At 43.6% G+C, this 26,748-nt stretch overlaps 1 protein-coding gene across 2 annotated transcripts in view; it reads left to right on the top strand.

The window, feature by feature from the left end:
- The first annotated feature begins 4,177 nt into the window (after positions 1–4,177).
- Positions 4,178–26,748, top strand: part of ibtk (inhibitor of Bruton agammaglobulinemia tyrosine kinase) — a 139,995-nt gene continuing 117,424 nt past the window's right edge. For both annotated transcript variants that reach the window (XM_072499802.1, XM_072499803.1), the window contains exon 1: positions 4,178–4,317. The gene's annotated coding sequence lies outside the window, so the exon portion shown is untranslated. The remainder of the gene's footprint in view (positions 4,318–26,748) is intronic.

A 26,748-nucleotide genomic window follows, 5' to 3' on the forward strand; every position in this document is an offset into this window, starting at 1 on the left:
CTACCTCGGAAGAAGAGTCCCCATCTAGCATCCTCTCCGCCACCGTAATACTGCTCTTGACTAGCAGCGCCACACCTCCCCCTCTTTTGCCTCCTTCTCTGAGCTTACTAAAACACCTAAACCCCGGAACCTGCAACATCCATTCCTGTCCCTGCTCTATCCATGTCTCCGAAATGGCCACAACATCGAAGTCCCAGGTACCAACCCACGCTGCCAGTTCCCCTACCTTGTTTCGTATACTCCTGGCATTGAAGTAGACACACTTCAAACCACCTACCTGAACGCTGGCCCCCTCCTGCGACGTCAAATCTGTGCTCCTGACCTCTATACTCTCATTCTCCCTTACCCTAAAACTACAATCCAGGTTCCCATGCCCCTGCTGCATTAGTTTAAACCCCCCCAAAGAGCACAAAGAGCAAAACACATCTTTTGGGTTGTGGGGGTGAGACCCATGCAAACACGGGGAGAATGTGCAAACTCCACACGGACAGTGGCCCAGAGCCGGGATCGAACCTGGGACCTCGGCGCCATGAGGCATCAGGGCTGACACACTGCACCACCGTGCTGCCCCACGGTTAAATTGTTTATTTGCATCGTTCTTCTTGCACCTTCTTGGTATAGAAGACGTTTTCTCAGCCCAACACGCTTTGGGAATGTGGCCTTCTTACCACAGCTCCTGCACATATTTGATTTACTCCAACGTTCCTCCGCTGAGTGTCCAATCTGTTTACAACGGTGACATGGTTGCACCTTTGCAGCCCTGTTCCTTGAGGTATCCATTTTGTGGATCTTCGCTCCAGCCCCTGTTTTCAAAGCTTCTTTTGAAGCAAACTCCATCGATGTGGCAACTTTCACAGCAACTTTCAGAGTTAAATCACTGATAGTAAGCAGCTTCATCTGAATTGCTTCACTGCATAACCCCAAACCACAAAGAGTATCATCAAGTGTTGTACCAAATTCACAATGTCTAGCTAATCTTGTTGAAGATGCTATAAACTGTAAAATGGTTTCACCTTCTTCCTGGCTATGCTGGTGGAAAGGGAATCTTTCTGCAATCAATAATGGTTTAGGAGAGAAATGTCCCTCTAAAATGTTAATTACTCATTAACTCACTGAAGGATTTGCCACTTGGTTTTGCCGGGTGAACAAGATTCTGCAGCAGCATAAACATTTTATGGCTAACTGAGCTGAGAAATATTGTGACATTTAGGTTCTCTGGTGTCTGATTAGCTATCAAAAACAATTGGAATCCATAATAACCCTCACGAGACCCACGGGGATAACCTGACTGATCTCCCTGTGGGGGTCGTGGAATACAAGCTCACGTCTGATGGACGAAGGCCCATCAGCTGGGGTTCATGGAAACAACCCTTAAAAGCAGGCCTGGATTGGGACCGGATGATCGGTAGCCTTGGTTGGGACCTATGTGCTGTATGCCGCGTTGCAGCTTTTTCTTTTGGTTATAAATAACATGTTTCATAATCCTCATCAAGCGCATCAATGGTGCCCGTTTTCTCCGCCATTTTTGGATCCCGGTTCTTAGGGTCTACACGTCCTCCCTGCCAACTGTGTTGCAAAGTATGGCACAAACAATCCCTTGAACATGCAACCAGGAAATAGTTCCCTTTTTTGCCTGAGTATTTCAAATTTTTTATCAAGTTGTGGCTCATGCAGAGTCGGTAGACTCTCCATTCTCCGCAGCTAATGTAGCTTCGCAAGTACCTGCAGCCCAGACCCTACTCACTTCAACACAAGCAAGTCGAAAATTTTTGTTAAACCTTCACATCGGTGGCAGTGCTTCGCCCGAAGTCTGTGTCTGTGCGTGAGTCCCACCGAGAATCTACCTTTGCTTTCGATGCAATACCACAGTTAGTCGAGTAAAATCTTCTTTCCAGGGATGTTTCTGCCTCAATTCTCATTATTTTTTTTGTTGCTGCAAAGAGAAAAGGTATGGGGTCTGCTGATGTCAGTATATATCAGGTGAAGCAAATCAGCAAGAATGTATTCTCAGACACATAACACACAGTCAGACGTCAAACAGTTGGAGAGAGAGAGAGAGACAGTCAATCAGATAGACAGTCAACCAGACAGTCAAATACAGATAGACAAAGTCAACAGTCAGGTAGACAGACAAACAGTCAGTCAGACAGATAGGAAACCGTCAGGCAGGCAGCCAAACAGACAACCAGTCAGATAGGCAGACAGCCAAGCAGGTACTTAGATAGTCAAACATATGTACAGACAGTCAGACAAACAGATACTCAGATAGTCATCAGACAGACATTCAAACGGACAAGATATTCAAACACTCAGACTTTCAATTATAGCAGATTTTCAAACAAACAGACATTCAAACGGTCAGTCAGACAGAGGCAGGAAACAGTCAGGCAGACAGTAAAACGTAGTCAGGCAGGCAGTCAAACAGTCAGACAGAGAGACAGTCAAACAGTTATAGTCAAATAGATACTCAGACAGTCTAGCAGATACTCAAATCATCAAACAGATGTACAGACAATCATCAGACAGACATTCAAACAGACAGACAGGCTTTCAAATATAGCAGACGTTCAAACAGACAGCCATTCAAACAGACAGACTTAGATATTCAGCCACTGACATTCAAACAGAGAGACTTATAGACATTCAAACAGATAAGACATTCAAATACATTCAAACAGATAGACTTACACATTCAAACAGACCTAGACATTCAAACAAACCTAGACATTCAACCAGGTAAAAATTCAAACAGGTAGACATTTGAACAAGGAGACGTTCAAACAAGTACACGTTCAAGCAGGTCGATGTTCAAACAGACAGGCATTCAGATACATTCAAACAGGCAGACTTAGACAGTAAAAGAGACAGACATTCAGATAAATTCAAATAGACAGACTCAGACATTCAAACAGACTCAGACATTCAAACAGACCTAGACATTCAAACAAACCTAGACATTCAAACAGGTAAACATTCAAACAAGTAGACGTTCAAACAAGTGGCCGTTCGAGCAGGAAGACATTCAAGCAGGTAGACGTTCAAACAGACAAACATTAGATACATTCAAACAGACAGACTTAGACATTCAAACAGATAGACATTCAAATACATTCAAACAAACGCACTTAGACATTCAAACAGCCCTGGACGTTCAAACAGGTAGACGTTCAAACAGGTAGACGTTCAAACAGGTAGACATTCAAACAGGTAGACGTTCAAGCAGTAGACGTGCAAACAGGTAGACATTCAAACAGATGGACGTTCAAACGGACAGACTTAGACTTTTAAACAGATAGACAGTCAGATAAATTTAAACAGATAGACTTAGACATTCAAACAGATAGATAGTCAGATACATTCAAACAGATAGACATTCAAACAGACAGACATTCAAACAGATAGATATTCAGATACACTCAAACAGACATTCAAACAGATAAACAGTCAGATAAATTCAAACAGGCAGACTTAGACATTCAAACAGACAGACATTCAAACAGATCACATTCAGATACATTCAAACAGACAGACTTAGACATCAGACAGACTTAAACATTTAAACAGATAGACATTTAAACAGTGATTCAGACAGACATAGATTCAAACAGACATAGATTCAAACATAGATTCAAACAGATAGACATTCAAACAGACATTCAGATACACTCAAACAGACGTAGACAGTCAAACAGACAGACATTCAGATAAATTCAAACAGACAGACTTAGAAATTCAAACAGATAGACATTCAAATACATTCAACAGATGGACTTAAACATTCAAACAGACCTGCTCATTCAAACACACCTAGATGTTCAAACAGGTAGACCTTCAAACAAATAGACCATCAAACAGACTTAGACATCTGACAGACTTAGGCAATCAAACAGCCAGACATTCAAACAGGCAAGACATTCAGATCCATTCAACCAGACTGACCATGCAAATTACTGCGGATGCTGGAATCTGAAACAAAAACAGAGAATGCTGGACAACGTCAGCCGCTCTGACAACATCTGTGGAGAGAGAAGGGAGCTGAGGTTTGCAGTGCAGTCAGAGCTGACCAAACAGACTGACCATGACTCACTGTCCACCTGGGGAGACGAGGGGCAGCGCACATCCAATCAGCACTGGGAATGCTGAGAGAGGAAGCCAATGGGAGCAGGCGACGGTTGAGGGTGGAGATTGCTGCGGACGGTTGGTTCAGTCGGAGCAGAGAGAGAAGGAGACGGAGCAGAGTTTGTGATAATGGTGTCCGGCAATTCATCCCCAGCTCAGTCCACCGCCCTCTACAGCGCCCGTTTCAACTAGCGAGAGGTAAGGAGCCCCGAGCAGTGAGAGGCACACCTCGTAACACACTCGGTGTTTACTCCCGGCCCCTGGGTGATCTGGCGCGGGCGGGTCGGGCTCGCCTCCAGCCTTTCTGCTGTAGCTCTGTAAGGGGAATGTTGGTTGATTTTTTTTTAAAATGCCACGTCTGCTGTCAGGGACCCCCAGGACACTTGAAACCTCTGACTGTGTGAGTTTGTGAGCAAGGGCAAAGCTAAAGGTGAACGTCCTGAGCCACAGTGAAATGAGATTGCACTGAGCGAGTGACCCTGTTCTGTGCAACACATGCTTGCAGTCTTTGATCGTATAATAATCCCGTTGATTCCATAAGCAGTTTATTTCAAAAGGTTTTCATTATCTCCTGAAGATTTTTCCTGGCAATGCTTCTCCAGTACTTTCGTCTCCTTCATGCACGACTGTTGGAGGGAGATAGAGAACCTAGTGGAGTGGTGTAATGATGACAATCTCTCCCTCAATGTCAGAAAACTAAAGAGCTGGTCATTGACTTCAGGAAGCAAGAGTAGCGTATGCACCCCATCTGCATCAATGGGGCCGAGGTGCAGATGGTTGACAGCTTCAAATTCCTAGGAGTGCACATCACCAACAGTGCCTAATTCAACGCTATGACCAAGAGCGCATAATATCGCCTATACTTTCTCAGGAAAGTAAGGAAGTTCAGCATGCCACATTGACTCTTACCAACTTTTACAGATGCACCATAGAAAGCATCCTATCTGGCTGCATCATAGCTTGGTTTGGCAACTGCTCGGCCCAAGACCAAGAAACTACAGAGAATCGTGAACACAGCCCAGTCCATCACACGAACCATTGACTCTGTCTACATCTCCCGCAGCCTTGGGAAAGTGGTCAGCATAATCAAAGACCCCTCCCACTGGGCTTATTCCCTCTTCCAACTTTTTCCATCGGGCGGGAGATTCAAAAGTCTAAGAACACACACTAACAAATTCAAAAACAGCTTCTTCCCTGCTATTCCAGACTCCTAAACGACCCTCTTATGGACTGATCTGATCTCTCCGCACATCTTCTCTACTGAATAGTACTTCACCCGATGCCTGTATCTGCGTATTTACATTGTGTATTTATGTTTGCCCTATGTATTTTTCTCATGTATGGAATGATCTGTCTGAACTGTATGCAGAACAATACTTTTCACTGTACCTCTGTACATGTGACTAAACAAATCCAAATCATGGGTTTGGAAGGAGCCTTGATAAGTCACTGTAGTGCATTGTGTATGTGGTTTCCATTGCTGTCACTGTGCTAGTGGAGGGAGTGAATGTTTAAATAGTCATTGGTGGTACTGTTCAAGTGGGTTGCTTTGTCTTAGATGGTGTTGAGTTTGTTGAAAGTGTAGGACTGGATCGTGTTCAGGAGTCCATCTTCTGGACCCAATTACCCACTTGTTTATGTCTCTTCCTTTTTGAAGCATCAGCCTGTGTCCTTTTGGTTCTGGAATTTAGGGCAACCTGGAACACATCATAGTTCAATTCTTTTAAGAAACTTAAATACTTGAACAATATCTCTTCTTTAGTATAAGCAATCTTGCATCTTCTGATCTCTTCCTTTAGATATTAGTTTGGTTGCTCTGACATCCCCAGGTTTTAAGTTTTCCACTTCTGCTTGCTGTTCTAAAGAGAACTTTTGTTTTCAGTGTGTTTTTGTATTTGCAATTCTTATAATGCTGTATAATTTTGGTATGGCCCTTTTGGTGTGTTTCTTGTTCTGAGCAAGTTACTATCTCTTAAGCAGTTGGAAATAGAGTTTCTGTTTGGTACGGCTCGCCATTCAGGTACAAATTGCTCCAAAATTTCTGCCCACTTTAAGTAGTGCTGTTATTTTTTGCTTTAGAATAGTCAGCGTTTTAAAAAAAATTTGTAAAAATATTTTAAGAAAATCCTTGATATCTTTAATTGCTGTAACCTGGTAAAGATTGATTTAAAAATAATTCAATGCATGTGGGCTTCACTGGCTAGCCTGGCATTTAATTGCTCTTGAGTATGTGGTGATGCAATGCCTTCTTCAACTGCTACAAACCATGTGGTGTAGGTACACCCACAGTGCTGTTAGGATGAGAGTTCCAGGATTTTGACCCAGCAACAGTGAAGAAACAGAGATATATTTCCAAGTCAGGATGGTGAGTGGCTTGGAGGTGGTGTTCCCATGTATTTTCTCTCTTTGTCCTTCTAGATGGTCATGGTTGTGGGTTTGGAAGATCCTGTCTAAGGAGCCTTGGTAAATTGCTGCAATGCATTTTGTACACCGTAGACCCTGTTGCCATTGTGCATCGATGGTGGAGTGGGTGAATGTTTATGAATACGGTGCCAATCAAGCGAGCTGCTTGAGTGTTTTTGGTGCTGCACTCATCTAAGCAAAATGAGAGTATTACATCGCATGTCTGTCTTGTGCCTTTTAGTTTGTGGACAGGCTTTGGGGAGTCGGGAGGTGAGTTACTCGCTGCTGGATTCTTAGTCTGTTATCTGCTCTTGTAACTGCAGTATTTATATGATTAATCCAGTTCAGTTTCTGGTCAATGGTAACTCCCAGGATGTTGACCGTGGGGGATTCAGTGATGGTAATGCCATTGAATGTCACGGGGTGATGGTTAGATTCTCTCCTCGGGGATGATTGTTGCCTGGCACTTGTGTGGTAAGAATGCATTTGGGCAGCATGCTGGCACAGTGGTTAGCACTGCTGGCTCATGGCGCCAAGGACTTGGGCCACTGTCCGTGTGGAGTTTGCACATTCTCCCTGTGTTTGTGTAGGTCTCACCCCCACAGCCCAAAGATGTGCAGGATAGGGGGATTGGCCATGCTAAATTGCCCCTTAATTGGGAAAAAGCATTGGGTACTCTAAGAATGCATTTGTCAGCAGAAACCTGAATATGGACTGCTTCAGTACCTGAGGAGTCCCAAATAGTGCTGAACATGTGCAATCATCAGCGAACACCTCTACTTTCTGGCCTTACAATGAAAGGAATGTAATTGTTGAAGCAGCTAAAGAAGGTTGGGCTTGGGCCAGTCCCCTGAGGAACTCCTGATGTACTGGAACTGAGATCACTGACCTCCAATAACCACAACCATCTTCATTTATGCCAGATATGGCTCCCAAGCAGTGGAGAGTTTCCCCCCTGATTCCCATCAACTCCAGTTTTGCTAGGGCTCCTTGATCCCATACTCAGTCAAATGCGTCCTTGGTGTCAAGGGCAGTCATTCACATTTCAGCTCTGGAGTTGAGTTCTTTTATCCATGTTTGAACGCAGGCTGTAATAAGACCAGGAGCTGAGCAGCCCTGATGGAACCCAAACTGAGTGTCAGTGAAAATGTGTCTAGCACAAGTTACCATGTCAATTCGCCACCTGTGAGTAGCCTGAATTAAAAAAAAAAAATACTAATACTTTCTAGTTAGATTGGGATGAAATCTTTCACTGTCCCACAATCTTTGGGCCAAACTCCTGAAGCTCCCTTCCTAACAGAACTGTGGGTGTTTCCACAACACATGGACTATAGTGGTTCACAAAGGCAGCGCACCACCACCTTCTCAAGGGCCATTAGGGATGGGCAATAAAAGCTAGCTTAGCGAGCGGTTCCCACATCCCATGAACAAATTCAGTAAAAATACTGATAGCCTTAGTGTTTTTTTTCATTCATTCAAAAACAATTAGAACATTCCGTGTCTTTGCCTCTGAAAGTTGCAGGTTAATTTTTGGAACCTTCTGAGACCTGCACAGTGGTTAGCACTGTTGCTTCACAGCACCAGGAACCCAAATTTGATTCTCTGCTTCTGTCACTGTGCAGAATCTGCACGTTCTCCCCGTGTCTGCGTGGGTTTCTTCCGGGAGCTCTGGTTTCCTCCCACAAGTCCCAAAAGACGTGCTTGTTAGGTGAATTGGACATTCTGAATTCTCCCTCCGTGTACCCGAACAAGCACGAATGTGGCGACTTGGGGATTTTCTCAGTAACTTCACTGCAGTGTTAACATTAGCCTACTTGTGACACTAATAAAGATTATTATAAAACATGTGCAATTGTGGAAACTCTCAAAGATAATGAAATCACCCTGGGAGCATGGCCTGTTTGCACTATAATCAGGCCCTGACATTAACGTATTTAAAACTAATGAAAAGGTCAGGGGAGCTCCAAATGCAAATTGTACATAGTTTTGCAATCTTTTGCAATATCAGGTAAATTATGAAAACCAATACAATGAAGAGGAAAATCCAGGCTTTTTCTTATAATTTCAAAGTTTTTACATTTAGAAGAATGACTGACTCATGTTTGCTCGTGAATTTTATTTTTTGTCATATGCATTTATTAATTGTTTTTAAACACAAAATTGCAATTTTATTTAATCTTACAACATGCAAAGGCTTTATTTTAACAGATCATCTGTTGTGAGGAAGTATGGCCTTCTTGATTATGCAAGGCTTTAGTGGTTTTAATTGCAGATAAAGCTTGAGAATGTTTCTCAATTGTTCATGAGAATAAAACTGCATTTAAATGCTAAGCAACAGCAACTTGCAATTATGTGGTGCTATTTATCACAGAAAACCATCCCCACAGAGGTGACTCCGAGGTAAACGAGGTGACTCAAAGTTTGGTCAAGGTTGTGGATTTCAAGAAGAGACCAATATAGGAAACGTAGATTTTTAGGGATAGAAAATAATTGTGGAATCGCTGTGACAGAAAGTGCAACTGTCAGTTTGTTATAATTCGTTCATGGGATGTGGCAGGGCCAGCATTTATTGCCCACCCCTGAGGGCATTACAGAGTCAACCACATTGCTGTGGATATGGAGTCACATATCAGCCAGTTGACAATGGTTCCATGGTGATCATTAGACTTCTAAGTCCAGATTTTATTGAATTACAATTTCACCATCTGCTCTGGTGGGATTTGAACTCGGGTCCCCAGAGCATTAGCTTGAGTCTCTAATTACACGTCCAGCAACAATACCACTACATCACTGCCTCTATGTAAGACATGAGGAAGAGAGATGCATGAGAGATTGGAGTCAGTGAATGAAGAGTTCAAGTCGTATTGTATGGAAGGAGAAGCATTTACAGACAGGAACACATTTTAATATAAAACCTTTGGTGAATTGAAAGCCATTGTATATCCGTGAGGGTGATGGGCCTCTTTTCTAGCCCTGGTAACATTCTTGTAAACCTCTGCACTCTCCAGAGCAATAACGTCCTTCCTGTAATTTGGTGACCAGAACTGCACACAATATTCGAGTTGTGGCCTCGCCAGTGTTTCATACAATTCCAACATTACTTTTATATTCTGTACCTCTGCCAATGAAAGAGAGCATGCCATATGCTTTCCTAACAACCTTGTCTACTTGAACTGCTGCCTTTAGGGACCTGTGTACTTGTACGCCAAGATCTCACTTCATCTACCCCTCTTAGTATATTCCCATTTATTATATACTCCCTACAACTGTTAGACCTCCCTAAATGCATGACCTCACACTTCTGTGTTAAATCCATCTGCCACTTAATCGCCCACTCCCAATCCATCTATATCGTTTTGGAGATTATAGCTATCCTCTGCATTTTGTCCACCATTCGGCCAATCTTTGTGTTGTCTGCAAATTTCCCAATCATGCTCCCACGTTCAAGTCCAAATCGTTAATATAACACAAACAGTAAGTGTCCCAACATGTGCCCCAACAGGGGGGGGGCTGGTTTAGCACACTGGGCTAAATCGCTGGCTTTTATAGCAGGCCAGCAGCACGGTTCAATTCCTGTACCAGCCTCCCCGAACAGGCGCCGGAATGTGGCGATTAGGGGCTTTTCACAGTAACTTCATTGAAGCCTACTTGTGACAATAAGCGATTTTCATTTCATTTTTCAACAGCGAGCCCTGTGGAACACCACTTGAAACAGCTTTCCAATTGCAAGGGCAGCCATCGACCATTACCCTGTGTTTCCTGTTACAAAGCCAACTTTTTATCTAGTTTGCCACATTGCCCAGTGTCCCATGGGCTTTCACTTTCTTGACCAATCTGCCATTTAGGACTTTGTCAAATGCCTTGCTAAAATCCATACACATCATATCCACTCATCAACCCTTCTTGTCACTTCCTCAAGCAATTCAATCAAATTTGTGAGGCAAGACCTTTCTTTAACAAATCCATGCTGTCTATTCCTGATTAGTTGAACCATGTTGTGACGCTGGAATTAGGTGATTGCTGCAATAAAGAAAATAATGGTGAGCATGATAGTTTGAGTCACTTTGGAAATGTTATTTTAAATTTGCATTGAGTATGATTCTAATCTGCAGGATTATCCTCTTGATACTTATTGACCTTCGTTTTGCTAGGGCCTTTTGTTGTCATACTCCATTGAATGCTGTCTGGATGCCAAGAACAGCTACTCTCGCCCATCCTCTGTCATTTAGCTTTTGGGTCCATTTCTGGATCAAGGCTGTCACAAACTCATGAGCTGAGTGATTCTGTGAAACGTGAACGATTATCATCTAGCAGGTTCCTGGTGGATAGGTGTTGCTTGGTGTCTCCTTCCATCAGCTTTAACAGAAACGGACAGAATGGCCATCAAGCCCTGCTTTAGAAGTTCATTATTTAGAGACTACCTATAAACATGGATTTAGAGAATAGTTTCATTTGGATTGAGGTACTCATTGAATTTTGGAATTGCCCTTTGTTGTATCAAGAGCACTTTTTCTTATATTCTTTTCACGGAAGTTATATATAATTTTCTCAGGCTTTATTAGGTTCTTTCATATATTTTTTACATTTTTGTGTAAACAAGTGCAGCAGTTTTCACAATGAGTTTATCAATGTGAATAAATTTGGTTGCTGGGTAAGTCTCCACAAGCTCCATGGGCTCCAATTTAAACAAAATTTTATTATGCTTCATAAAAGCAGCATCCTACCAATTGGTAATTAATTGACTGGGTAAATTTACTACCCATTTTAGCACTGAACTGTAAAGATCAGAAGGTCCCAGATTTATTGTGCATTAATGGATTTATGCCAATGTAGTGGTTGTTAGTGGCACTCCAGTTGGTTTGAAATACCTAGATAGGTAGGGCAAGTACGTCACAAATGGAGTCTTGATTGCTATGTGCTGAAATTCTTGTAAATGTATGAAATTTTGAATTTCTGATGAGGGTAATACACATTGATGAGGTGTATCGTCAAATGGCCTACCAGAGCTCTCTGGTCTAACGCAGACTCTCTGGTCTAACACATGCAAAATGGCCACTTGTACGAGCTACCAGAGGATGGCCAGTGGCTATTGATCTGGATCCCAGCATAAGTGGGTAGAACTGTTTGGAATCTTGTGAAAATCTATTATGGTTGGTATGGAAATGATTTCCAATTAAAACCTAAATGTATATTGTCAAATATCAACATACTTATAGTTTTATTTTAGTTTGTGCATCAGTTATGTTTTTATATATAGTATTACAGTAAGCGATTCTGATACTTTTTGGTATGTAGCTCTAATACCGAGTAACTGCAAATCCTGTTGTGTTAGTTCAGTATTGAGAATAATAGAATTGATTAGGATATCTGTATAATCAATTTGTTAAGCAGTATTCTAACATACGTACAGGAAGGCGCCATCATATGTAATTAAACTTTTTGTCTTTGTTGAGGAGTGTTGAGGAAATGATAGATTATCATTGTAGACTGCAATGATCGACTGTGTTGAAAGTATTGCTGAAAAAGCCATGTTGTCGAAGCTTTTCCTCTTGCATTCAGGTCGGCATGGTGGCACAGTGGTTGGCACTGCTGCATCACTACATCAGGAACCCGAGTTCGAGTCTGGCCTAGGGTGACTGTCTGTGTGGAGTTTGTACGTTCTCCCATTGTCTACATGAGTTTCCTCCGGGTGCTTCGGTTTCCTCCCACTGTCCAAAGATGTGCAGGTTTGGTGGATTACAGGGATAGGGCGGGGTAGTGGACCTGCGAGGAGTACTCCTTCGGTCTGTGCAGATGTGATGGGCCGAAGGGCTCCTTCTGCATTTTAGAGACTTGACGATTCTCTATCCGGAAAGATGCAAAAGTCAAAGGAACAACAATTGACACTGCATGAGAAAAGGGATGATGATTGATTGATGAGTTGACCTTCATTGGTTGAGATGTTGCAATGTGAATGTACCAGCGAATTATTGTCCATCTTTTTATTCAAGAAAGAAGCAATGTCTGGACATATTCCTTTTACCTGCAGAGAACGGGTCTCTCCACATGAATGTATGTAGTTTCTTGCCAGCATATGTGAGCTCTGTTATGAGCCTAACTGATGATCTTTAAATTGTTTGTTTGAGTAATTCTTGGCACACTCGGGATTGTTTAGCAAATCGTGGAATCACATCTAACGTTAGACATTATGTTCTGAGTTTTGCAAGTAGGGGATGGGATGTACAGCCCATGTATCGAGCATCATACAGGTACCACATTACTCACTTATATGGTAGGCAGAGACCCTTTTGTGATTTGACGACAGCATCCTGTTTGTGGAAAGCACGATGTATATACATTTCGGTGCCGGTGCGATGCCAGGTATGTAGGTCGACTGACGGATCGTATGAAAAAGCACACCACACCCAATCGGTTGCTCGCAATAGGCAAAGTACTGAAAAGGTTCATACCGTCTGGACCCTCTTCTCAGCCAGTTCAGCTTCTGCATGCCTTTATCAATGCCCTTCCAGTGAGCATTCGGGAGCCACGTCTCAGCGAGTGTCTTCCAAATACCTGTCATATTTATACCTTGCTACATGTGCCCTTGTGGCGGCGGTATGGACATCCAGGAGGTCATGATCTAGCGGCCAGTTCATCGGACAGAAGGTCTTGGATGTTTGACCATCATCTATCTGATGAATGTGGCTGAGACTACAGATACCTTTGGCTTAGCAATGAATGGAATTAGCGTAGCTGATAAAATTAGCATGCTCTAAGAGCTCTGAATTTGTGACCTTGCCCAGCCAAGCATTGCCAAAGATAGGTTTGAGACAGTGAAAATGTTTAGCTGGAAACAGTTGAGTCTTTTGTCCTGCTAGAATATCTTGTCCAGGTCCCACCATTGTAGAGGAGTGCACTGAGGATACAGGCTTCGAAGACCCATTGTTTTATGTTCTTAGTCCATAATCTCATAATCTCTTGGATATAACAACTGCAGCTTTTGCTTTGTGTGTGTTAATTTCAGCATCAAGTGACAGATTGCTAGTGGTTGTGGAGCTTAGATATGTGAAGCAAGCAGCAACCTCCAGTGTCACATTGTCGATGCTGATAGATAACAATATGACAATATCCTGGACAATGACATTTGTCTTCCTGATGCTAATGGTCATACCAAACACTTGACAGGGGTGAGAGAGTCTGTCCAATTGCTGCTGCATGTGATCTTCAGTATGGAATGTTAGTGCGGCCTTGTCAGCTGAGAGTAAACTCTGAGGATTTGTTGCACCGTTGACTTGGATCTCAGGTGAGCATGTTTGGTCAACTTGGTCAGTTTTGATACAAAACAAGACACCCTCTATAGATGACCTGAAGGTAGCAAAGAGAAGAATATGTTGTCAGTGTCAGGACACACCCTGTTGACCCCACTCCGGATCTCAAACTGTTCATCTTCGCTGACTTTACTCATGGAAAGAGGCGGTCACATTGAGCAGTCAGTGGGCAGCCAGTTTTCTCCAGCAGCTCAAATAGACCACCTCAATTCACATGGTCAAATGCCTTGGTGCGATCCATTGAAGGCTGCTATAGTGGTCTGCTTTGTTCACGTCATTTCTCTTTCAGCTGCTGGACTGAGAAGATCATTTCAATTGTAGATATAATTTATTGTCACAAGTAGGCTTACATTAACACTGCAGTGGAGTTACTGTGAAAAGCCCCTAGTCGCCCACTCGGCGCCTGTTCGGGTACACAGAGCGAGAATTCAGAATTCTCAGCTGGTATGGGAATTGACCCCACACTGCTGGCCTTGTTCTGCATTACAAACCAGCTGTCTAACCCACTGAGCTAAACCAGCCCTCTAGACCTCCCAGTTCTGAAACCACACTGGCATTTGGGTTTGATGCATTCAGCCAGGATCTGCAGTCTGAAAAGGGCAACACAGTGAAAGCTTTTCTCACAATGCTCAGAAGGGCGATGCCTCGATAGATAATAAAACCATAAGGAATAGGAACAGGAGTAGACCATTCACACCCTTTAGCCTGCTCTGCCATTCAATAGGATCATGGCTGATTTCCTGCCCTTTCACCATAACCCTGATTTCATTACAGATCAAGAATCTATCTATGTCAGCCTTAATTATACACAAGAACACTGCCCCCATAGCTCGATGTGGCAAGGAGTTCCAAAGGCTCAAGTCTCTGAGAGAAGAAATTCTACCATATCTCTCTTAAATTGGCACCCCTTTTTTCTGAAACTATGCTCTCTGGTCCTAGACTCACCCATAAGGGGAAACATCCTCTCAGCATTTACCCTGCCAAGCCCCTTCAGATTCCTACCTGTTTCAATGAGATCACTTCTCATTCTTCTAAATTCCAATGAGGACAATCTAACCTGTTTGATCTTTGCAAATAAGACACTCCCTCCACACTGGGGATCATCCTAGTGAACCTTCCAGGAACCACCTCCAATGAAATAATATATTTCCTTAAATAAGGGGACCAAAACTGTACTCCAGATGTGGTCGCACCAGTACCTTGTACAGTTGCAGCAAGACTTCCCTACTCTTCAACTCCATACACCTTGAAATAAGGGCCAACATTCCATTAGCCTTCCTGATTACCTGCTGTACCTGTGTGCTATCTGTTACACGGGTACCCCCAAAGTTCCTTTGCGTTTCAGCTTTCTGCAGTTTTTCTCCTTTTAAATAATACTCTGCTCTTTTGTTCTCCCTTCTAAAATGAACAACTCCACAGATGTTGCAATCGCTGTGATCACCCTTGTTCTTGGATACGGTCACAACCTTAGCATCATGCCCCCTCCCTCCAGCAGAGATCGAGAAGTTCATGCAGATGCTGCAGGAGCATCAGTTTCTCTTGTTAATCAGTTCAGGCAGCATCACCACCTGGATCTTTACCCACGAGTCAATAACTTTGCTAAGTTCCTCCGCAGTGGGTTTGATATCCAGCTCTACCCTGACTGGAACTTCCTCGGTAACTGGAACTTCCTCAGTGATAAGTCCTGCTCCAGGGAGGACACTAAGTTATGTGCCCCATCCACCTCTCCAACTGTTCATTGCAGTCAGTGATGACCTCCCTTGCCTTTGTTATCAGTGGAGTCATTTTCTTTGCTGATGGACTTGTTGCCATTGCTAAGCCATTTTAATTCCTTCGTAAAAGCCCCTGACATTCCCTCTGTTGAAGGACATCTGGATATTCTGGCCAAGTTGTAACCAGTAGTCATTGACACACCATCTCCCATGGCAGGTTGATGGAAAAAGTGAAGTCGTATGGGGTTCAGGGTGTACTAGCTAGATGGATAAAGAACTGGCTGGGCAACAGGAGACGGAGAGTAGTGGTGGAAGGGAGTGTCTCAACATGGAGAAAGGTGACTAGTGGTGTTCCACAGGGATCCGTGCTCAGACCAGTGTTGTTTGTGATACACATAAATGATCTGGACGAAGGTATAGGTGGTCTGATTAGCAAGTTTGCAGATGATACTAAGATTGGTGGAGTTGCAGATAGCGAGGAGGACTGTCAGAGAATACAGCAAAATATAGATAGATTGGAGAGTTGGGCAGAGAAATGGCAGATGGAGTTCAATCCAGGCAAATGCGAGGTGATGCATTTTGGAAGATCTAATTCAAGAGCGGACTATACGGACTTTTCCTGGGGAAAATTGACGTACAGAGAGATCTGGGAGTTCAGGTCCATTGTACCCTGAAGGTGGCAACGCAGGTCGATAGAGTGGTCAAGAAGGCATACAGCATGCTTGCCTTCATCGGATGGGGTATTGAGTACAAGAGTCGGCAGGTCATGTTACAGTTGTATAGGACTTTGGTTAGGCCACATTTGGAATACTGCGTGCAGTTCTGGTCGCTGCATTACCAGAAGGATGTGGATGCTTTAGAGAGGATGCAGAAGAGGTTCACCAGGATGTTGCCTGGTATGAAGGGTGCTAGCTATGAAGAAAGGTTGAGTAGATTAGGATTGTTTTCGTTGGAAAGACGGAGGTTGAGGGGGGACCTGATAGAGGTCTACAAAATTATGAGAGGTATGGACAGGGTGGATAGCAACAAGCTTTTTCCAAGAGTGGGGGTGTCACTTACAAGGGGTCACAATTTCAAGGTGAGAGGGGAAAAGTTCAAAGGAGATGTGCGTGGAAAGTTTTTTACGCAGAGGGTGGTGGGTACCTGGAACGCTTTGCCAGCGGAGGTGGTAGAGGTGGGCACGATAGCACCAGTTAAGATGCATCTAGACAGATATATGAATGGGCGGGGAACAGAGGGAAGTAGATCCTTGGAAGATAGAAGACCGGTTTAGATAAAGGATCTGGATCGGCTCAGGCTGGGAGGCCGAAGGGCCTGTTTCTGTGCTGTAATTTTCTTTGTTCTTTGTATCTAGCAGTCTGTTGGACTTTACTTCAAATTGCTCTTAGTGCATTCAAAGTTTTGTTGCCTGGATCTTTCTTTTAATTATTGAGAGTGGACTGCTTAGTACAATGATAGGTTCCATCACAATGATGTTAACCTTGAGCCAGTTAGCATTTTTCTGCTCTTTTTTCCCATATGTTGAGCATGTGATATTGGGTCATCTGGGCAGGCAATATAGTTGACATTGATATGATGACTGCATTTCTGCTTTGAATGAGAACTTCAAGGGCAAACATAGTCAGCACTGTGGTAGGTGTGTGTTGAGAATGCTGTTTAGAGTGTCAGATCTGGTGATGATTAGATTCAGCTGGTGCCAATGTCCTGACTTTGGGTGACTCCAGAACACCTTGCTTGGTTTGTTCTGAAAGAAGGTGTTAGTTACTCAAACCTCGTAGCTGCAAAGCTCCAGTAGTTTCTATCTGTTCTCGTTTATCTTTTCAAGGCTATGTTGCCTGAGGCCGGAGGCTTATTTCGTTGAATCCTCCGCGGTCGATGGTCAAATTTGAATTCGAGCCTGTAACCCCGGAGCTTTGCACTAGCTTTGTGGATCACCAGTTCAGTCCTATAATATTAGGGGTCATATCTAATGGTCTGCACCCACAGTTGCAATAAAATACTCTAATCGGTGAAGATGTTTTGACGTAGAGATTCTACTGACAGCAGTGTCAATCTACTCTCAGAACTGGTCTTTTGTCTGCACTGGAGCACAGTGTTGTCACATAGCCACTCATGAGGTGAAGTTGAATTGCGAGGCGGCCGAAGAGAATCTAAACCATTTGTGTGAGTTCTATCTTTAAGAATAGTGAAGCCTACATCTCTGTCACACTTTCCCTCTGAATTCTTTCCCCTGCCAGTAGCACAGTTGCTTCACAGTTCCAGGATCGCAGGTTTGATTCCCGGCTTGGGTCACTGTCTGTGTGGAGTATGCACATTCTTCCCATGTCTGTGTGGGTTTCCTCCGGGTTCTCCGGTTTCCTCCCACAATTCAAAGATGTGCAGGTTAGGTGGATTGGCCATGCTAAATTGCCCTTAATGTCCAAAAAGATTATGTGGGGTTACTGGGTTACGGGTGTGGGCTTAAGTGGGATGCTATTTCCAAGGGCCGGTGCAGACTCGATGGGCCGAATGGCCCCTCCTGCACTGTAAATTCTATGATTCTATGAACGTATGATGTTTTCTTTCCGTGAGCCACTAGGTCTGGTCTCTTGCAGGCGGGGCTAAGTCAGTGTTCAGCCTATCAAGTTCCAGGTTGTGTTGTACATGTTATCAACCAGCTGCAAGCTGTCTGTCAGCCCCCATGCACATGGTCTTAATGTTCCAGCTTGTCAGTTGAAGAGTGTGAATCTTTCTTTTTTGTTTTCCCGATGCGATGGATTCCGTCCCAAGCACTCACTGAAGCATCAGGATGATTGGGGTCAGGACTTTCATATTCATGGGCTGTCCAACTTGAGGTGGGCGGTAGCTAACCAGGGGAAGTGATGGTGTCTCCCATCATCGGATACAGCCTGCACCATTTTTTTTTCTAGTCCAAACAAGTTGGGCTTATCACTCATAACTGCTGTCTCCTGTGTTGTGTTAATAATCTGCAGTGAAACTAGAGTGTCCTCCCCAGGGTGAAAGCCTAGGCAATATGTATGGAAACCCTGGGCTTCAGGGACTCCATTCGACCTCCACAATTACAGTTGAGTTTAAAGGATGGCAAAGTGCTATGTTTGGCAGCAGCTTGGTTGCAGGAGTTTAAAAAAAAAATGTTTTTATTAAAGTTTTTACATTTTATGCACTGTACATTCGGTGAGGATATATGCATCGGTTACAGAATACAAGTCATTTCCCTCTGGACCGATTCCAACCCCTCACTGCCTCTATATGTTGATTCAGGGCCATTTCCTGGGTCGCCTATTCTACAATGGGCAGTTATCTGCTATTTACATATGTATGGTGTCTTCCCCTCCCCACCCCACTCTGTTTCAATGTTTATTTGGGGGTTCCATTTCTTGTGGCCTTGTTCTAGGCCCCCTGATCTCTGTATCGGCTGTTCTTCAGCCTCCCCCTCCTTTTTCTCTGCCCCCCACCCCTCGTGGTCCCGTTGGCTGCGAGGGCCCGGAATGTCGTTCCTGTGCAGAGCTCTCCTCCATCCTCACCCGTTCCTTGTCTGGCTCCGCCATCCATCCCCTTACTCTTTCTGCCATGGCTGCCCAGTGATTACCCCCCACCCACACACACACAAACGCCATAATCATCTTGTCTATCGAGTTGAAAAAGACCTTGGTGATGTAGATCGGTATGGACTTGAACAGGAAAAGAAACCTGGACAGTATGTTCACCTTGACCATTCCCGCCAGGGAGAGCGGGAGTGCATCCTCTCTCTGTAAGTCCTTTATTTACTTCCTCTGCCAGACTGGTCAGTTCCACTTGTGGATCTGTGCCCAGTCATGGGCAATCTGGATCCCCAGGAAGCAGAATTTGATTTGGGCTAGTTTAAATGGTAGTCCCTCCAGTTCTGCCCTCTCCATTTTGGGTTCACAAGGAATATTTCCCTTTTGCTCAGGTTGCATTTGTCGCTGGAGAAGGCACTGAACTCTCTTCGGAGCTTCATGATTCCTTCCATGATGCTTTGCGAGTCTGAGATGTAGAGGAGCAGGTCATCCACATAGAGCGAGACTCTGTGCTCTCGGTTTCCTCTTTGGATTCCCTTCCAGCTTCTTGTCGCTCTGAGGGCGATCGCCAGTGGCTTGATTCCCAGGGCGAATAAGAGCTGGGACTGTGGGCATCCCTGCCTTCCTCTGTGCAGCTGGAAGTATTCCGAGCTGGTGGTGTTGTTCCGTACACTCGCGTTGGGGGTATTGTTCAAGTGTTTCACCCATGAGGTGAACTCTGTCCTTAGCCCAAACCTCTCTAGTACTTCTGTGAGGTATTTCCACTTGACTCTGTCGAAGGTCTTTTCTGTGTCCATGGAGACGATCACCTCTGGTGATTTCTCCCCGGATTGGGTCATTATCACGTTCAGTAGTCGCCTGATGTTCGCAGTTAGCAGTCTGCCCATAAGAAAGCCTATCTGGTCCTCCGTGGCCACCCCTGGTACAACGTTCTCCAGCCACTTAGCCTGGACTTCTGAGAGTATTTTTTATCCGCATTCCATTAGGTCTGTGTCTTTTTTTGGTATCAGCGATATGGTGACTTGTCATTGTGCAGAGTGCCCTCGCTAGCAAGTCTGCGTACATCTCCCGCCTGTATGGAGTTGATGCTCTCCATAACCTCTCCCAGTCCTAATGGTACTTCCAGCTCTCTCTGTCTGTCCCCCACGACTGGCATATCTAGTCTCTCTCCCCAGTGCCGTCGCCCCACTCTCACTCATGCCCCGTGGCTCTAGCTTTCCCACTAGTGTGGTGCCCCCACCCCCCTACCAGGGTTGATTTAACTTCCTCCTACACCCACTCTGCTCGTGTCTCTACTAATAATAATAATCTTTATTAATGTCACAAGTAGGTTTACATTAACACTGCAATGAAGTTACTGTGAAAATCCCCTAGTCTCCACATAGCGGCACCTGTTTGGGTACACGGAGGGAGAATTCAGAATGTTCAATTCATCTAACAAGCACGTCTTTTGGGACTTGTGGGAGGAAACCGGAGCACCTGGAGGAAACCCACACAGACACTGGGAGAATGTGCAGACTCTGCACAGACTGTGACCCAAGTCGGGAATCGAACCCAGGTCCCTGGCGTTGTTAAGCAACAGTGCTAACCACTATGTACCGTGCCACTATCTCCTCCTCACCCTCTCCTCCGTTCTGCCGCACTTGACCCTCCTTCCTCTGAGCTTTTCCCCCTGTTCATAGCGAGGAGATGCAGTCCTGCGCAAAATTTCCATTGATTTCCTTTGTCTCCTGCCTTCCTCATCACTGCTTTTCTTGCTGTCTGTCTAAGCTGTTCACCCATAGCTGGGAACTTGGTTCATGAGTCTTGGGATATGTCCACATGCCAGTGCACACAGGGTGTCTGGGTCCCAAACGTACTGCTACTTCCCTACTGAGGGACCCAGTTTCTGGGTGTGAGTAAGTTCTCTGGGTACCATTGAACATGTTTTGCCTGTCATTCTTTTGTTCCTTATGATGATTATGTGAGGATGGAATCTGGTAATAACCACAGGGGTGGAGAGTAGCTTGAAAATCTTAAACAAAGTAGTACAAGTTATCATGGGTTAATTTTAGCAAAAGGAACTTAAGCAAATGCACTTTGTCAATATACTTCCTGAATAGTACCCTCAAAGCGGAGGGAAAAGCCATTTGCCACATTGAACTTAATTTCTGTAATACAAATCCATTATTCAATTTCCTTCATCATTGTAAAGTAAAATAATTACCAGGCTTAAAACCCGCAGTTCTGCCTCACGCATACAGCTCAAAATGTCATTTCCAGATACAACCTAAGTTTAGAAAAATAAAATGTTTGTTTTATTGCAATTTTAGTAAAACTGTTGGATTATCTCATTTTAGTTTCAAGTTATTTAACCTTTTGGTTCTACCAAGTTCCTGATGTTAACCTGGAGCCTCCACAGTCTTGGTTCTAAATCCCGAAACAATTTTTCCTCTACTATTAGATAAACTGTACCTGTGTGCTGATGACGATGCAATTAATAGCACCAACTACATCTATTATGATAATGAAGCCACTCAAGCCAACCCGCAATAGTACTTGGACAGAATCCAGACTTGGACTGAGAAATGGTTGACAATTACCATCTTTAATAACCAATGTAGCACAGTGTATAGCACTGTTGCTTTACAGAGCCGGGGTCCCAGGTTCGATTCCCGGCTTGGGTCACTGTCTGCGGAGTCTGCACGTTCTCCCTGTGTCTGCGCGGGTTTCCTCTGGGTGCTCCGGTTTCCCTCCCACAAGACCTGAAAGACGTGCCTGTTAGATGAATTGGACATTCTGAATTCTCCCTCTGTGTACCCGAGCAGGCATCGGCGTGTGGAGACCAGGGGAATTTCACAGTAACTTCATTGCAGTGTTAATGTAAGCCTACTTGTGACAAAGATTATTATTAAATTGGTACCTCTCCTGAATTTCAATGGTACTTGTATTGTTCAGTTCCCATCGTTAACATATGTTGGGTCTACTTTGAAGAGAAAATTAATTCAATCGGCATCACCGGAAACATGGCCCCTCAAAGGCATCTGCAAGGTTGAAGTCAGGAGTGCAGTGGAAAACCTTCCCATTTCTGTTGTTGAAGCTGCAACAACATTCACCAAGTAACTCTTTCTGTTTCAACATTGAGAAAACTGGAGTCAAGGAATACAGACAAGTCAAATGACAACCTGTCATCATTTATATTGTCCATGGAAACCTGTTTTACAGGCCCATAAGAGGTAGGAACAGAAGTAGGCCATTCGGCCCAGCAAGTCTTCTCCGCCTTCAATGAAATCATGGTTGATCTGATATAATCCTCAACTCCACTTTCCCTCCTTATTCCCAGAACCCTTGATTCCCTTACTTATTAAAAACCTGTCCATCTCAGACTTTTTAAAAACATACATTTAGAGTACCCAATTATTTTTTCCCCAATTGAGGGGCAATTTAGCATGGCCAATCCACCTACCCTGTACATCTTTGGGTTGTGGGGGTGAAACCCACGCAGACACTGGGCGAATGTGCAAACTCTACACAGACAGTGACCCGGAGCCGGGATCGAACCCGCCTCCTCAGCTAACCACTGTGCCACCGTGCTGCCCCTGTCTAACTCAGATTTGAACATACTTAGTGACCCGACCTCTGTGGGAAAGAATTCCACAGATTCACTACCCTCTGAGAGAAGAAATTCCCTCTCCTCTTATCTATCTTAAATGACCAACCCCTTACCTGAGACTATACCCTCTGGTCCTAGACTCTTCCACAAGAGAAAACGTCCTCTCAGCATCTACCCTATCAAGCCTGCTGTGAATCATATATGTCTCAATAAGGTGGCCTCTTATTCTTCTAAATTCCTATGAGTATAGGCCCAACCTACTTAACATCGTCTCATAAACAAATCCCTCCATACCCCTCCATACTTAACATCTTCTCATAAACAAATCCCTCCATACCCTTTTGCTAAACTCTTAAATTGGATTCTTAATTTTAATTTAAATTTAAGAAAAATCTCTGTTCACAAAAAGTCCATCCATGCCAAACATGATTCCTATGTTAGACAGGATAACAGTTTGCATTGATATAGCATCTTTAATGTAGGAAGATGTTCAGAGGAGAGTAATCAGAGAAAAATTGAAACAGAACCATGAAAGATATATTAGGATGGATACATTGGGTTTTGTTGGAGCTCGTCAAAGTGGTAGGTTTAAAGGAGCCTGCAAAAAGGAGATAAGAGCTGGAGATCATTAAAGAGGAAATTTGAGTTCAAGGTCAAGTTGGCTGAATGCACAGATATCAGTGATGTGGTGGAGGGAGTGACTGATGCACAAGATCTTAGAGATGGAAGAACGTAGCGTTCTCGAAGGGCTTGAGGGCCGATAAGGTTATAGGGACAGTAAGGGAGAAAGCCATGGGTTGTTTTGAACATCCAGGATGAGAATTTTAAAATTGAAGTGTTGGCTGGCCGGAAGCCAAAATTAGGCAGTGAGCAGTGTGTATGATGGGTGAAATAATATGCCATTGGTTAGGCTACAGCCAACAGAGTTTTGACTGAGTGCATGAGTTTGTATGTCGAAGATGGTAAGATCAAGAGAACACTAGAATAGTGAAGTCTGGAGATAATAAAAGCTCATCCTCATTTCAACAGTAGGTGATGGCAGTGGTGGAAGTAGTTAGTCTTTGTGATGGAGAGGAAATGGAATCAGAAGCTCAATTCAGGATTAACTAATAAAGAAAATTCTCATTCAACAATGCGCGCTACATAGCAATAGGGGGAATAGAATTGGTGGCTGCAATTTATGGTAGGAGTTGAAGAAAACGATTTATGTTTTTCCAGTGTTTAATTGGATTAAATTGTTTTCATCCAGTACTAAGTGTGGGCAAGTAAGCTGGTAACATGGCGGGTGTGGAGGAGTCAGAGAGATGGTGCAGAGAATGGGATGTCGCCAGCGTGTACATTGGTTAGTACTGCTGCCTCCCAGCGGCAGGCACCCAGGTTCGATTCTGACCTTGGGTGATTGTCTGTGTGGAGTTTGTACATTCGCCCGTGTCTCCATGGGTTTCCTCTGGAGGCCGGAATCCGGTTTCCTCCCACAGTCCAAAGACATGCAGGTTAAGTGGCTTGGCCATGCTAAATTGCCCCTTAGGGTGGGGTTGCAGGAATAGGATGGGGATTGGGCCTGAGTAGGGTGGTCTTTCCAAGGGTCAGTGCAGACTTAATGGGACGAATGACTGCCTTCTGCACTGTAGGGATTCTATGATTCGAAGATTTTGTTGAGCAGGAGCATGCAGATGAGAAATAGGAGGGGGCAAGGATAATTCCTTGGAGAACTGCAGCCATTGTACAATATGTCAGGTTTTGATTGGATGGTGAAGAGTGGAACCAGGTGAGGATAGAGTCACTTAGCTGCACTGTGGCTAAGGTTGGGGTAGGAAAGCCTAGGTATTTTGTCTTGGCTCCAAACTGAGCTCTTCATAAAAAACGATAAGTAAGGCATACTAGCCTCCTGGCTGTTAATGTGGGGCCTGCATTTTGTCGATACCTGTGCCTATTTCCATAGACCCGATTTGCCTCCTTTGCATTGTGACAGACAGTAGATGCTTTGAGATCAACATGTTTAAATATGCATACTGAATCTCTGTTCTAATGACAAATAAAGTCTGTGTTGGTGATTTATCAGTGTGGAAATAATTCTGCTCATCACCTCAAAAAGCTCACTTTTATTAAATCTTCCCAATAGCTTTTTTCTTCTAATGATCTTCAGCCTGTTCGCATCCAGTTGATACTGCCAGTCGATAACCATACAATGCTGTTAGGTGCATTGGACATTCTGAATTCTCCCTCCGTGTATCCGAACAGGTGCCGGAGGGTGGCGACTAGGAGATTTTCACAGTAACTTCATTGCAGTGTTAATGTAAGCCTACTTGTGACACTAATAAAGATTATTATCAAAGGAGAAGAATGCCCAAGAATATCCTCCATTGTTAACTGTGGCCAAGCTTAAGAAGGGACAAGATAAATAGGAACATAGAACACAGGACTTGGGGGCAGGCAACATTAAGTGATTGGAAATTATATTTCTGCTCGGCCTCCTCCCAATGTTCAGCCAACGTTAGTGCCTTTTTTGCTATAAGGAGTGGAGCTGTATGCTAGCCATTCCACAGTGCTCAGCTTTAATCACCACTACGGTGTAAATGAAGCAGCCCATACTAGCCTATAACTGAATCTGGATACAATCTAAACTCTTGACTACATTCTCTTTTAATTGCATTTGTGTAATGTTCGTAAGGTCGTGTGTGACATATTTTCAAATGCCTTCTGAAATGGATTGCAATGTGCTTTTATAAGCTATAATTCTCTAATGTGTTTTAAAATATTACGCCATTGTTGTAATAGATAAGTGCAGTTTCAATTCAAAATGCTCTTTTGTTTATGGATTAATATTTTTATGTCTTTTTACTGAAGCCATTGTTTTTGGGTCCCTTCCAAACTGCATTCCCAGGCTACCTATTTCATTCTTCTCACCGGTAACTTTGAGACGAACGTAGTGTATTCACAACCTTGGTGGCATATTTGACCCCAAGATGAGTTTCTGACCATACGTTCGTATGGTCACTAAGACTTTGTAATGTCACTTGACTTTACCCTTTCCTCAGCTGATATGTTGCTGAAACCCTCATTCACACCTTTACCCTCTCGACTCAACTATCCTATGCATTCCACATTCTATCCCTCACCACTCTACCTGGTAAACATGACATCATCCAAAACTCTGCTGCCTGTGTCTTAACTTGCAGCAAGTCTTCATCAGCTCCTGGTCAGCCAATGCCTTGATTTTAAAATTCTTACCCTTGTTTTCAAATCTCTTCAAGGCCTTGCCCTTCCCTAGCTCTAATTTCCTCCAACCCCACAACCCTCCCAGGTTATCTGCACTCCTCTTTTCTTTTTATGCATCCCAATTATAATTCATCCACCATTGGTGGCAATGCCTTCAGTTGCCTATGCTTGAAGTTTGGAGTGTGTCCAACACCTCTGCTCCTCACTATTTTGTTTTCCTCTCTTAACAGACTTGCTTTCCTCTTTTAACAGTCTTCTTAAAATCTGTCTGTTTGACAAAGCTTTTGGCCATCTGGCCGAGTATTCCTTATGTGGCTCAGTGCCACACTTGCTTTTATAATGCCCCTGTGAAGCATGTTAGGATATTTCATTACTTTAAAGGTGTTATGCAAATAGAAGTTGTTTCATCAATATAGATAGATTACAAAGGAGCAAGAACAATCTCCCACAACCAATGTGATAATACAACCCATGTAAGTGGGGATGAATAACAAAATATATAAAAATTTACATAACCTATAAAGGTGACTATATTTACTTCCATACAAGAGGAACAAATTTCACACAAAGGGTGCAAATTTGCTAATTTATATTTATTGCTGATTTGTATTGCTTATCCCTGTTAATTAAATATTGATTGTTTAATAAATATATTTATTATATATAATTGTGACGGGCATAACTGAAGACTGTCTTGGGCTCCTATAAATAGATAGACTGAAACCATGGCTCTTTGACTCGGAGATGTATGCTTAAATTTCCTAACACTAAATAAATGCTTGTGAAAGTGGTAAGGATTGGCTCCAGTTTTATCCTTCGTCACTTGGCTTTCTAATGTATGACACTCCCTTGGATAC

This window comes from Scyliorhinus torazame, chromosome 4 (genome assembly GCF_047496885.1).
Source record: "Scyliorhinus torazame isolate Kashiwa2021f chromosome 4, sScyTor2.1, whole genome shotgun sequence".
NCBI classification, from domain to species: domain Eukaryota; kingdom Metazoa; phylum Chordata; class Chondrichthyes; order Carcharhiniformes; family Scyliorhinidae; genus Scyliorhinus; species Scyliorhinus torazame.